Consider the following 14,412-nt stretch of genomic DNA (forward strand, 5'->3'; position numbering starts at 1 on the left):
CAGTTCGATAACATGCCTTTAACATGTTGGCTTGTTATAAATGTTACTTTGAAGTTCTACATATTCCAGTTAGTCTTACTGAAATTTGAGCAGGCTTCTTTTAATGAAGTATTATGGAATCTAGATATTAAACATGAACTAGTGGTAATTTTGGAAGCAAAATTTTGGAGAGGGAGAGAAGGAGCGCAAAGGTAGCCTTATAAATGGTAGAAATTGACTATTCAGCAAATATTGTTTCAGTGTATTGTTTACCGTTTACAAGAGCTGGGCCTTGTGCAGTATATCTTGCATATTAGTAGAGTAAAGGTCAAGCAATTTTCATTTTGCAAGGAATTTTGTAGATAAGCAGGGTTCCTAATGGTTTCCAAGAAGGTCATTTAATAATTGGGCTGTCTTTGAGACTTATCTTGCAAAGCTCAAGGAGGGGAGGAGGCGGTAGTTAATTTCTGAAGTGAGATGCCAGGGTTCCAAGCAACCTTTAAGCCACATCCTCTGACTTGCCACACCTGACCCAAATCTCAGGTGTCTGTATAGGTGCCCAGGCTTATTTGTGAAAAGCAAAAGACATTCCCATTCAGAGGCATTCCTATCTTAGTCTAACCTGCCTCACAGGGTTGTTGTGAGGATACAATGAAAAGGGAATACATGCCACCTTGAGATCATTAGGGGAATGGTGGGATATAAATATGATAAATTAAAATCTCAAGGCTAATGTGGCATGCCCCTCCCCAAATAACCTAGTTAAGACTTCAAGAGGGGGAGCTTGCATGTGGTAGGAAAGTAAGTAATTCTATGTATAATCAGGAACCATTGACTTAAGAGCCCCAGTATCTTTGTAGAAAGAGCTGTCTAATTTTTTTCTTATTAGCATATCGCCACACGTTAACAATTTCTGGAGCACCCTTTACATAAAAGACACCTGCTGCAAAGGGGAAAAAATAATGAAAATAACGACAGCACATCCCCTAATTATAAAATGAGAAGTCTTTCTCGTAGGAAGTAATTAATGCTGGTTAATTATCTGATGAGGCTTACTCAGATTTTAGGTGTTCTAAAAGAAAAGAGAAAAACAACAAATCACCTCTAAAGCTAACAAGATCACTGCCTTATTAAAAATGCATTCATTACTGAATTTTAATGGTAACATTTGTCATGTGAAAACTTCCCGTTCTGACTCGTCCTCAAAACTAGAGCTATTAATATGAATAATGCCTATTCAAATTACTTTTAAATATTTTAAACACTCTACTGTTTAAGCCCTTGCCATATTTTATTTCTTTGCAGGGCACAGGTATTGTAGCTGTAAAAGGTGAAAAATCAATGGGTGAAGTCAAGTATTAAGAGAGTTCCTGAAGTAACACAGGTAATCCAAAGTTCACAATTCCATTATAATACTAATGGGCATTAGATTAAAAAAGATCAGCTTGTTTTCTGAGTTTGGATAAGAACTGATAAAGCTTTCTGCTACTGTGGAAATGTAGCAGAAAGGTGGAATACATATGTTTTGCTGGTCCTGCATGGAGTATAGCTTTGAGAGATGCTGTGGGTGAAGGTGCTTACCTCAGTAGTAGAACATCTGCTTTGCATGCAGAACGTACCAGAAATGGGGTTAGGAAGGTGAAAAGTGAGCTTAGTTGTTGCATGAAGGGGAAGCTCTAGGGAGTTGACGTTGGGGAATGGCACAGACAGGGACACAGCCCCCAGGAATATATATTTTCTCTCATTTTTTTATGATCGCCCATGTTCATTAAGCCAACATTGTACACCTCTTCATTTTGAGTAGAGTGATGTTGTTCTAAATTATCCTTCTTGTGCCTCAGATCTATCAAAGAAAGTAGGTAATTCTTAATTTCTGATGTGTTTGTACTACTAAGATGTCTAGGATTCCATTTAGAACCAGGGACTCAGCTCCATTAGTAAAGAAACAGTGATTTGAATGCAACACTAGAAGGCGCCATGGAGCAGGAATTTTAAAACATGGTTTTCTATAGGGATTTCTTTCTTTTGTTATAACAATCTAATTTCTGACTTATTTATAGCGTGTCCCCCCCCCCTGTGTCTAGATCTACCCCAAGTGACCAATTTCACTGATGCTTATATGTTAATGTTTCAGTTCAGAATTCCACTTCACTTTCACCATTATGTTCTTAAGGTTGCTTTCTGTTTTGTGGTCCAGGGAGTAACATCTGTGGCTGAGTTTTACCATGTGATATTTGTGCTTTTCTTTATCTGCAAAAGTGCTGATTGGAGCTCTGCTGTGTTGAATTAAGCTAATGCATAGATAACTGTCCTAAGAAAGTCTGTAGATATGAGAAACTTGAACTTTATCTGCTAAATCTCTGGTTCCTCACTGGGAAAGTAGAAAATGCCATTTTAGATGAGACCAATGATTCAAATATAGTTACGCTGAAATTAGAAGCAGATGCTTCAGTAACCAGGCGTAAAAAATGACATAAGGGACAGATTTTTGGAACTAACTTTCTGTGGGGGATTCCTCCTCCAATCCTATTCCCTCCCAAACAGATTTGATTGATTCCCCCCCCCCCCACCTTGAAATCTTTTGTGGGTTTTAGCATCATTTACAATAAGTCCAAAAAAAACAGTAGCATGGATTTGTGGAGGGGCAGGAGTAGAATACAGGTGGACTGGCATGAGGGCAGGTGATAGGAGACCGTTCAAGAACAGCAGAAGATTCTCCAGGTGTTAAGAGCATTGTTTGCCTGAATGACTACAGTGAATTGTTATGAGGTTTGGGGATGAGGGAGAAAGCAAGCAGGAATGGCATGGCTCTTTATTAGAAACCAGTAGTTGTGCAATAGGATAGAATCCCTGAGGGATCTCTTCTGATGAAAAAGAGAGTCCAGGCAGCTGGAGGAGGATGAATGCCTTCTCTCTAAATCAGGGAGGGGAAAACTGTGGCCCTCTGGCTGTTGTTGGACTTCCATCAGTCCTAGCCAACATGGTTAATGATAGAGATGGTGGAAATTATGGTGCAGAAGTACCCCTGCTCCTGCTATTGCTGCCTGGTTCATGGGCCAAGTGACTGATGTTGCACTATGAAGACAGATCCTTTTTAGAGTTTAAGCACTGCTTCCCTGCAATTCTATTTCAGCATGGGGGAAGGGGGGAGGCAACCTTTGTTGATTCCCATCTGTGGATATGCACATACATAGTGAAATAATAAGGGCTCAGATTATTATTATTAATTTGAGATTGTATTGGAAAACAAAGACAAGAGAAAGTGGTTAGGTATGTGATCTGCAAACCACTTGGAATTTCATAGGTCTAAGCCAATGTCTGGAAATTGTGGCCAGAAGGCTACTGGAATCCATTTGAAGTGCAGACCCTGAAGTCAAGGAGAAATGTGCTCCAGAAATCATTCCTATTAAGAGATGGGCGGCCAATTCCCCCCACTCCTCAAATCATTTGCAACTTCCAGCAAGTTATCAAGGGCAGCCTGAAGCATGGCTTATTAACACTAGTCCAGCCTCAAGGCTTCAAAGGAGATGGTATGTAAGTTGCCACAACAAAATCTCAAAGGAAAGAGCCAGAGTCTTCTCATCATACACATGGCAGTGTAAAGTGCTTCTGGCCTCTGCTGATGCCTAAAGCTCCACTAGATTTAGAAGAACCTAAAAGCTCTGATCTTGCACACGGGTACATGAGAGAAAAAGTTCAGTTGAATTCAGCTGCAATTTACTCCTGAGTAACCAAATACAGTATTGCATATAAGCACATATATCGTATCGGCAGCAACCACGCAAACAAAACCCTCTTTTGTTTGAATTGACGCCGTGCTCTGGAACGTTAGGGTTTACCATTGTTGTTAGCAAACCACCTATGAAATTCTGTTTACACTTTTACTGCTTGGGAACAGATAAACAGATTGCGATTGATCAAGACCTTTTCTAGAAGAGTGGCTTGAAATTGCCTCCATGAACAAACGCAAAAGGGTCACAAACCTACCTAGTCTGCTGAATTTAATCAAGCATACTTGTCTTCCAATGCCTGGTGTGTGTGTGTGTGATTGGGGGCTACTGTCAATGCACATATGTCACTATGCAGACACCACTATGATGGCCTGAAGGTGGCTCAGTTGGTTAGAGCATTGTTCTGATAATGGCAAGTTTGTGGGTTTAATCCAGCTGCATTTTCCTGCATTGCAGGGGGTTAGACTAGACGATTCTCTGGGTCCCTTACAACTCTACAGTTCTATGATTCATTCTATGATTCTCTAATACCAGAAGCAGCTATGATTCCTTGTATTCTATAACCAAAAAAAAAAAAGAAGAAGAAGAAGAAAAGAAAAAGGGAAAAAAGAAGAAAAGAAGAAAAGGGGGAAAAAATGATTGAGCTGCTAACTTTGCACAGTTAGTTAAGGAGCTTGGAGTATTTCTGGCACATTGTTAATTTCCAGTCCAAAGTCTAGCTTTCCCGTATTCTTAGAATTTTCGCACTATGCCAAAATAACTAATAATTAGCACACTAAACCCATTACAAACCTCTTAACACCAGGCAGAGAATACTTACGAATTCTCTGCAACAAAATACAAAACCTACTCATTAGCAATTATATTGAACGGTTTGCTTCCAAGATGCCACAATGCAGGCATAATTAGCCAATTAAGGAACAAAATAAATAATTATCAAATATAAAAGTGAAAGGGAGAGTGTGGGCAATTTCCCTCTGGGAACATAAATACATTTCCAAGAGTCCAGGCGACATTGGCAGCCCCTTTCATTGTGTGAAGCATCATGCTGATTTTTTATTTTTTAAATAATAATAATAATGCAGATAATTCTGCAGATGCATGAGAATTTTCTCTGCAGCTATGGGGCAGGAATATTTGTGCATGCAAACAGCCAAATGCACCAAGATCAGGCATGTATAATTTATTGGACTGGATCCAGACGAAACATGAACACTGATTTCCATGGATCTACTCTTAAGCACGACTAAATCTGGATCCAATCTATTACTGTTGCTATTCCTTCTTAAACATGTTTCCAATCACATGGCACCAAAGGCAACATACAATCCCTTTTTTAAAAAAATCCAACAGATAAGCCAATGTTTGTATTTTACTCTCCACCCTGGAGACTAGAACTAAGTTCCCATGGCAGTTTATTCCTTTCCCCTGATGTTTCCCTGACTGTAAATTTCCACATTATGTTTGAGCTTTCACATGACATACTGTAAAAACAACTTCTGAAAAACTAATTGAATATAGCTCATGTTTAGTGCTTATTGCCCTGTTATTTGATTCCAGAAAAATAATAATCTATGAATGTACTTCTTTCCAAATGCCCAGACCTTAATTCTGCCTCCTCCCACCCAGGTGTTGATCTTGGAAAAGTCACCCTGATTTGACAGATGTCATAAGCTGAACCTGAACCCAGGATTGACCCTGCCAAGCAATCAGCCAGCAGATGGGTTAGACGATTCAGGATACACACCCAGTGCCTATGCCAAAGCCTATTGACATCTGTAATCAACCAAGTTGTCGGTTTGTTAATCCCAAGATGTTTGTCCTGTGTTTCTCACATCTCTCATGCTTGAGCCCCCACTGCTGGTGGGCTCACTGGGCCTGGGACTGCAAATCACAACTGGGAAGGGGGGTAGTTCTATGAAAGAGCACCCACCTTGCATTCTAAGGCACCCAGGGTTTATACCCCTGGCATGCCCAGGTAGGCATGGGAAAGGCTCTGTCTGAAGCCTTAAATAAGAATAATATAATAATAATGTATTATTTATACCCTGCCCGTCTGGCTGAGTTTCCCCAGCCACTCTGGGCGGCTCCCAATCGAGTGTTAAAAACAATATAGCATTAAATATTAAAAACTTCCCTAAACAGGGCTGCCTTCAGATGTCTTTGAAAAATAGGATAGCTGCTTATTTCCTTGACATCTGATGAGGGGGTGTTCCACAGGGCGGGTGCCACTACTGAGAAGGCCCTCTGCCTGGTTCCCTGTAACCTCACTTCTCGCAGTGAGGGAACTGCCAGAAGGCCCTCGGTGCTGGACCTCAGTGTCCGGGCTGAATGATGGGGGTGGAGACGATCCTTCAGTGTAGACAATGAAAGTGTAGACAATATAGAGCCATATGCACCAATGGTTCTGCTCAGCCCAAGGCAGCTTCCTATGTTGCATTCTTACAGAGAGGCAAGGTGACCAAAAAAGAAGCTTTACTTCGTACCCTCCCAACATTTCTTCAATGAAAATAGGAATGTCCTATTCAATAATAACAATAACAATAATTTTATTTATACCCCACCCATTTGACTGAATTGCCCCAGCCACTCTGGGTAGCTTCCAACATATATAAAAACATAACAAAACATTAAGCATTTTAAAACTTCCCTGTACAGGGCTGCCTTCAGATGTCTTCTAAGGGTTGTGTAGTTACTTATCTCCTTGTCTCGGGGGTTGCATAACTCCATACCTGCCAACATTTCTTCAATGAAAATAGGGATGTCCTGAGGAAAAGTTGGGCTTTCTGAGATCAAATCAAAAATTGGGATGGCTTCTGTAAATCTGGGACTGTCCCTGGAAAATAGGGACACTTGGAGGGTCTGTTGCTTGGGTATGCACCACCAGAACCCATTTAGAGGGTTAGGATGGTTGAAGTGGAAGCCAACCACACAGTGTCCTTTTCTTATTTCATTTTAGTACTAGGCAGACTTAGCAGATGATATTTTGATTTAACTGTGGGTGTAAGAGATTTTCCCCAGGCGCTCTCTCTCTTTCTCCATATATATATATATATATATATATATAGTGGTTATAGCTCCCCCCCTTTTTTTGTTGGAAAACACGCTGCTTTGGGAAACAGGCAGGAAAGCTCTTAAAATGCATGAGGATTATTTCTATGACACATTCTATACAATAGACAGCCTCAAAATATGGTAATGCTCCTAACTTCCAATGTTTTTACAAAAGCCTCACTGTTGTCAAGCGGAAAAATGACAGTTTTTAAAAGAACAAGAAAGCGGATTATGTACAGACTGCCAGCATTCATCTGTGATTTGTGTGAAGGATTTATAATGGCAATCCTCGGATTGCTCGCTCTGGAGAAATGAGGCTGTACATGGGACAGGGGGGTTGAGGGCCGCCGTCTCTCTAATCTAAGTTACAACCGGATTTTAAAAAATGAAGATGGCCTTTGGGTCTTGATCAATCCTGTGGAATAGGATAGTGGGTTTTTTTTTTAAAAGAGCATTCACGTTTTAGTTCTGGTGAGAGAACTGGACTAAAATTAACAGGCATCCAACTGGATAATAGAAATTAGTTTTCTTCTCTGGCTCTGCACTCTTTTAGTAAAATGATTAGGAATGGCAGAGAAATTCAATTCAGTTCACATTTAACGGCACATCTAACCAATCTGCACTTTCAAAAACAATATACAAAGGGGAACACAGCCATCCTTCAAAATCCACACTTCTCTGTCTCTTGCAATGAAGTTATCCAGCCAAGGAACATGTACAGAATGCATCTACTAGGCTAAAGCGTGCATAGAAATGCATATATTTGGAAATTTGCTTTGTAAAAATGTGTGTATCGGGAAAAATCTGCAGTAAAATGTGGATGAATCTCGATAGAGACTTTTTAAAAAAATGCAAACTGATGTGGAAATGTGGAGAACTGAATTTATGATTTGAAAGATGAGATTCTTTGCAGTGTGGGGATCTCAAGTGCTTTTTTAGATCTGACCTTGGTAGATCTCTGGGCATTCTCCAAGCTGTTGACAAATATCATTATGTCAACAGTTTGCTTTTGCTTACCTTTGCACTGCTAAATAGGTCAGGGATACTTGTGCATTTGTTAAGTGTATTGCTGTGGAGGTGATGACTTGGCAGGGAGCATCTCTGATGAGGCAATATTGTTGTGCTCCTGAAATAGTTTAAAGGGCCAATACTAGAAAACTATAGACATCTAAGGTTGCAATTATAAGCATACTGTACTTACCACTAAGCAAAAAACCCTCGATGAAATTGATTCTCGAAATGATGTGTTCAGGACCGTGTGGTAAGAAAGCAATATTGCTTTAATCAGTTAACATTCACCTCCAGTAGACATGCCTGTTCAGATGTTGCCGTCCTTGAGAATGTGACCACCAAATGAAATCTGGACATGTACAAGAGGTTTGAACAGCGTAGTGAAAGCGGCAAATTAGTCATCCCTTGGATATTTTATGATTTTTCTACAGCCTTTGACCTCTGCTTGAATGAAATAATTTAAATGGAAATGGACCTCTTAGCACAATATAGCAGCCGGCTCTAAATGAAAGGGGAAGAAACCTTACATTTTTGGTGTTTTCTTTATCTTGCAGTGACATTCGGGGATTGAACAAAAATGGCCAATTCAACTAATCCCTAAGGAAACCTTACGAAAAAGACAATGTTGTGCAAGGCTGCAGAAATATTGGCTTGCATCTAACCAAAGGCGCCTGATAGTGGGCTTGTTGACTGAAAACTAACACAGGATTGTTAACTTTATTTTTGTATCTGCGTCTTCAACAGTATATTTTTTTAAAAAAATATTTGGCAGGGTAGAATGTTTATTTACCTGCTAATTTTTTCCAGTCAAGCAACTTTTAAAGGGAAAGGAGTGGATTGAGCTCCAATCTCACCCCCAAGTCAGCTGGCAATCTGATCCTAACAGAATATTTAGGGTGGAATTCAACAAATGTTACCCATACAGAATATTTAGAGAATAATCGTTCCATTAGCACAAGCATTTTTGCTTGGCAGGCAGAATAGATGTTGCCCCCCCAGTGCCCCATTGTTCTGGGGGTTCTCCTATCCCAAACAAATTTGTGAAGGGCACAGCGGGTGCATGCATGGTGGAAGAGGAGGGGAGAAAGCCCCACTGCACTAGTGGGAACTCATTGCAGTGGCTCCTGCTATTGAAATGATTTAGCTGCATCTGACCAAATAGGCAATAAGGTATTGATTTACAATTGCAAGGTTCCCACATGAACAGTATGTGTGCATGCATGAGGGGGCTCTCTACAAGTATCAGTTAAGCCATGTAAGTTTGGGTGGAACTTGCCACTGTGATGTCACCTCTCATGCCCATATATGCACGTTCACTAAATACATTCTGATTGGTTAGAGCTAACTCATCATCAGAGGAATCCTATGCAAATTTAGATTGCTGTTCAATTGAATAGGATTGCAAAGGGTGCAAGGCCATTTACAAAACCCCTTGCAAAAGAGGAGCCCCCCCCCCGCCTTTGTCAGGATCACAAAAGCCTAGAATATGGGAGGACACATAGATCGCAGAGTTGTAAAACACCTCCTTTAGTGAACACTCACATACTGGCTTGGGATGAAGTTATGTGCAAATGTACACTTCCCCTACCAACTGCTTCTGAAGGCTCATTTCACACTTAGAAAGCCAGGGCTCTGAAACAATCCCCAGTTTACCTGCCATGAAAATTAAAACAGCTTTACAGTGAGCAGCAGCTATTGAATCTGTGCTGCAAGCAAAACACAGAAGGTCACAATTCTGTTTTGCAGACAGTTCTAAATTGGCATTCAGGAGACCCGTCTTCCTCACATCCACGGCGACATTTAACCCTGTGCAAACAAGGTCTGAGAACTGCATAGAAGGTGACAGAAAAACGTTTTGACCACAGCTACTGTCTCTCCCTGCCCCCACCCAATATGGAACTGAGTGAAATAATTCTCCCTTAGCTTTCAAAATGTATGTGTTTTGAAAAAGATTGCATTGCTAGTCCTGAGAATTGATGCCTATACGTATATATGTTCCTCTCAAGGGCTGCTTGCAAATCAGTGAACTGCTGGAGGCAGGTTCTCAGGGGAAGGTACCTTCAGGCCTTAGGCTGACCTCGTCCAATCAATGTGCCAATTGGAACTTCCAGACCCTCCAAGCTGTCCTGGTTTCTGATTTGATAACGGAATGTCTCTGTTTTCCTTAGGATGTCCCTAATTTCATCGGAGAAATGTTGGAGGGCATGGAGTTATCTGACCCCTGAGCCATCTGCAGGCGGCTCTGTAGAGAGAAGTTTTTAAATGTTTAATGTTTTGGTATGTTTTTATGTATGTTTGAAGCTTCCCTGAGTGGCCGGGGCAACCCAGTCAGATGGGTGGGTTATAAATAGTAAAATGATGTTGATGATGGAATAGGACATTCCTGTTTTCATCCGAGAAATGTTAAAGAGTATGATCTTCCTCAGCGGCGAGGACTATTAACTATTTCCTATTTCAGTTTAACCTTGCTTGAACAACAAAGTCGTCCTGAGCTCTGGTGTGCTCCTGTATCCTTGGCTATTCTTCGCTCATACCTCCTGGTTTGTCCCTTGGTCCTGAATACTGCCTTGGCCTGTGACTCTGTCAGCTCAGAATACTGACAGAAAAAGCAGCTTGGTGGTGGTCATTGTTGCGTATTGGGAAGAGGCAGCAGGGAGGCTGGCTGGTGCAAATGTACTGACAGGAATGCTGTGTTGGCTTTGCCTGTGTGCTGGATGCTTGGAGCAAATCTATATATGAAAAAAGGCACACAGTACATCTTTCCTGGAAGTTTACCATTTCAGAATACAGTTTTGAAATGGTGAGATAAGTGACATACTTAGTTACAGGCTGCACGCCAAACTAAATCACCATTGGATCTATTACAGTATTTGCTTGGTGGGAGAAAAAGCATAGAATCCTGAGAATAGTTAGATCCATCTGATTTCCTGTTAAGTTGTGAGTGAACATATCAGACAACACAGCGATTCTTCAATCATTTATTCACAGGCCAGAACAGAACTGAACAGCAAACAGCTCAGCCGGCCTGCTTTTATAGGCAGCCGGCTGTCAACATTGTAGCAACAACAACCCAGGGTTTCCCGCCTAAAATAACTGATGTGGACCTGAGTGAAAACTATCTACACGATACTCCTGGTGGCCAGGGTGAGAACTTCAATACATAACATTTCCTATTTGTCAGAATGCAGCTTTCTGGAGCAAAAGTTTACTAACTCCCCCCTGCACTCCACCTTTCTTCTTAAAATGTGCTTTACCTGATCAGTTGGCCTATCTTGAAACTTTTTAAAAAAGAATCCGGATAACTTGAAAGTAAGTAGAAAGAGAGATGTCATGCTGAATGTAACTTAAATTGATCGCATTGACCTTTATTTGAGTTCTCTGCTCCAGCCAGGGGAAGCACTGTGAGAGTTTAACAATATAACAAAACCAGCAGGTTGTGTTGTGTTGTGTTGTGTTGTGTTTTTTATTTTATTTTAAAATTTTATTTCAAAAATATGTGCCACTTTCCCAGCAACTAGGTTGAGCTCCAAGCAACGCATCCAAAACTTAACAAGTAATAGCATTCAATATATAACAGTATCCACCGGTAGTGATGTTCATACAAGGATGGAGTAGTGTCCCAACATCCTCCTCTTCCATCAGCTTAGGTAAACACTTGCATTTTGGCACTTATCCAGAAAAGACTGAGAAAATCCTTTTAATATCTGATACTAATGGTTTGCTCGTGATTTTAACCTTGCTCAGGGCTATTAGCTCTGTTTCACTTGTATTGCATTTCCATTGTTTGAAATGCTGTTTTATACCACCTAAACATCCAATGTGAAAGGCAGTACAGAAATGTTTTAATAAATACAAATAACCAATAAATAAAATCCTAGGTTTTGTTACTGTTTTGCTCCCTGCTACCCCCACCCAAAAATTCAAAAATACTGTATCTGCTTAAAGAAGTAAAAGCTTTTGCAGAAGAGAGTCCTCTTTCCCCCTTTGCCCCTCTCTCTAGCTTGCTGCATTTTACAGACTCCCACTTTTCCTCTCTAGCTCACATCACAGCAAACTCTAAAACTCTGCTTCAAAGGCTTTTGTCTTTCTATCTAATTCTGAGTTGAGGGAGGGGCTCCTCCCATTTGCCCTATGCCACAGAGCCACTCTCTTTGTGCCCCTAACAACCCATTTTTAGGGGGTCATTACCAGGGCAGTCTGGCTGTTTCAGCAATTGAATTCCTGGATCCAGGAATTAGAAGTGGGGAAGAGGTAATAATTCAGCCTAAGCCCTTCCCTGGGCAATTCCCTGGACACAAGACCCCAGCCTGGTTTGTGTTTTAACATGCTAAATCCAGTGTCTGGCACCCAGGAATTAGAAGGGAGGTCCAGGCCACCCCCACAAACTCATAGCAGTACATTTTTGCTCTAAGCATTTAAATTATGACAAATAAATAGACAGAATCAATTATACTCACAGTTTCACCTTTTTTTGTCCGCCAAGAAAAAAAAGACTGCAATAGATCAATGATGAGTAAGTTTGGCAGCTGACATTTAACTAAGCAGATGCCTCATCTGATAATTTGTTAGACCTTCTTTGACTTGGGCCTTCGTGTGAGACCTTGAGAGACCTCCACAGGCAAGGATCAATCCTTCTCATATAATTACTGTTTCCCACTCCAAGTCCTTGGCATGTTTAGATTTAAATGTATTGTTATAGTTGCAGACATCCAATTTAGGCTCACTGGCCTAAACTTGTAAATAACAGGAGAGCCATGTTATACGTGGCAATGTGAAGTAGTACATGCAAATGTAGCATTTGCAGTTTTCTCTTAATGATGCCAGTCTGTTGATTGGAGCAGTTAAACTGGAGATGAGTGGACAGGAGAACACTCATCAGACTCCTGAAGGAATGTCACATAAGGCTTCTCCTTACATTATACTTAACACAGTTCACAAGCTGTCTCTACACATGTACAAGTGTTTTTATGAAATAGTTGGCAATTTTTGATTTGTGCAGCTTAGCTACTGTGTACACAGGCTGTGCACTCATTGAATATTACATGTGAGCAGCTGTACAAGGGTGTATACAGGTACAGACTGTACATTTGTTGAATATCACGTATGAACATGCATGTAGAAAAGGGCAAAGATGTTTTCCCTGCTGACCAAGGGGCCATGTCTGGATCTAATCTAAGTTACAGGAAGGTAGATTTCAGCTGAACGTTAGGAACAACATGCTGGTGAGAGCACTTTTACAATTCAACCAGGTCCCAGAGGTTAGAGATGGACAGAGGAGCCTATTTCTTTGCATATGTTTATTTATATGTCCTTTCCATCAGTCTGTGTCATGTACTGGCAGGATGATGTGGAAGAGGAAGAGGATCCCTGGGACACACCGGGGCAAACTGGGGATGGGGAAGGAAGTACTCACAGGGTGATGGAGGATGACAAGGGGATGGGGGTCAATGCACAGGAACCAGAGCAGCAGGACCCATCACCAGAAGGGCCCCGGTCTCCACGAGCACAGTGGACTCTGAGGCATAGGGAGCAGTGGGAGGGATGCTCTAGGAGGCTGAGGCAGGCAAGGGCCCACAGCCCAGCTTGCTTGTGATGGCCTGGGATTCCGATTCAGAGGCTGAACCAGAGGAATCCCAGCCTGCACAGGAGTCCCCGCCTCCAGGGCCGGCTGAACTGGGGCAGGGCCTTGATTCTGAAGCGCCTGCACCTGTGCCGGATCCTCAGGAGCAGGCACCAGGTGACTCCACTCTGGCTCCAGAGGTGGTTGAGGACTCAGTGCCTGCAGGTGAGTCTCCCCCTGGGCCCAGTAACCCTTTAGCCTCTCCTGAACTGCAGAGGCTCAGGGCAGAGAGGCGAAGGGAACTGGTTTCTCCCAGGAGGAGTGCTCGCCTTAAGGCCAAGAGAGGTGGGTCTCCTAGGGGCCGGGACCGCCCCTGGCCTCAGAACAGATAAAGGCCAGTCGGCCCGGTCCCAGGTTGTGGGAGCAACGTCGTTGTTGAGTACCTGTTCCTGCCTGGACCCAGACCTGACTCTCCAGTGCTCCTGTCCCCGCCTGGCTTCCTGCTTCGGACCTCGCCCCGCTCCTTGTGGACTGATTCCAGGCTAGTGACCCAGGACCGGACTTTGACTATGCCAACGGTAACCTTCCCCCCGGGATCAGCACATTACTAGCTGGCCAGGTGGGACTCACTAGCTCTAGGAAGAGCTGTGTGTTTCCTCAGCTGGAGTAGGCTTGGAGCAAGTAAGGGTCCCCTACCTCGTCAAGCCTGGATGCTGCAGTCAGCATACACAGTACAAAAGGAAGCAGAGCTGGGGTGCTGTGTTTACTTAGTTGCCCATGTTGATGGACCTTGACTTGGATGCTCCTGGACCTCTATGGGACTGTGCTTTGGATTTGACTCTGCACTGTATGTTGACTGCTAGACTTCAGACTTGGCTACTTGGATTGGCCTTGTACTGCATTTCCTGACCACCAGACTTTGGATTTTGGACTTTGCTTAAATGGATTGACCCCTGGACTTTGAACTTTGGATTTGGCATAGCGTCTTGCTGCCAGGTAGGCCAGGGGTTTGGGACAATCTTTCTTTTTTAAAAAACTGCATCGAAATTAGTATTACTTTTAATGCATTTGACATCT

The 14,412-nt window shown here is 42.2% G+C and overlaps 1 long non-coding RNA gene across 1 annotated transcript in view; it reads left to right on the forward strand.

Annotated features, from left to right (window-relative positions):
• The window catches only part of LOC309335675, a 162,336-nt gene that overhangs the window by 44,695 nt on the left and 103,229 nt on the right, over positions 1 to 14,412 (forward strand). Inside the window, exon 3 of the long non-coding RNA XR_014153628.1 lies at positions 1,285 to 1,363. This is a non-coding gene — a long non-coding RNA (uncharacterized lncRNA). The remainder of the gene's footprint in view (positions 1 to 1,284; positions 1,364 to 14,412) is intronic.

This window comes from Podarcis erhardii (assembly GCF_964252035.2).
Source record: "Podarcis erhardii genome assembly, chromosome: 1".
NCBI lineage: Eukaryota > Metazoa > Chordata > Lepidosauria > Squamata > Lacertidae > Podarcis > Podarcis erhardii.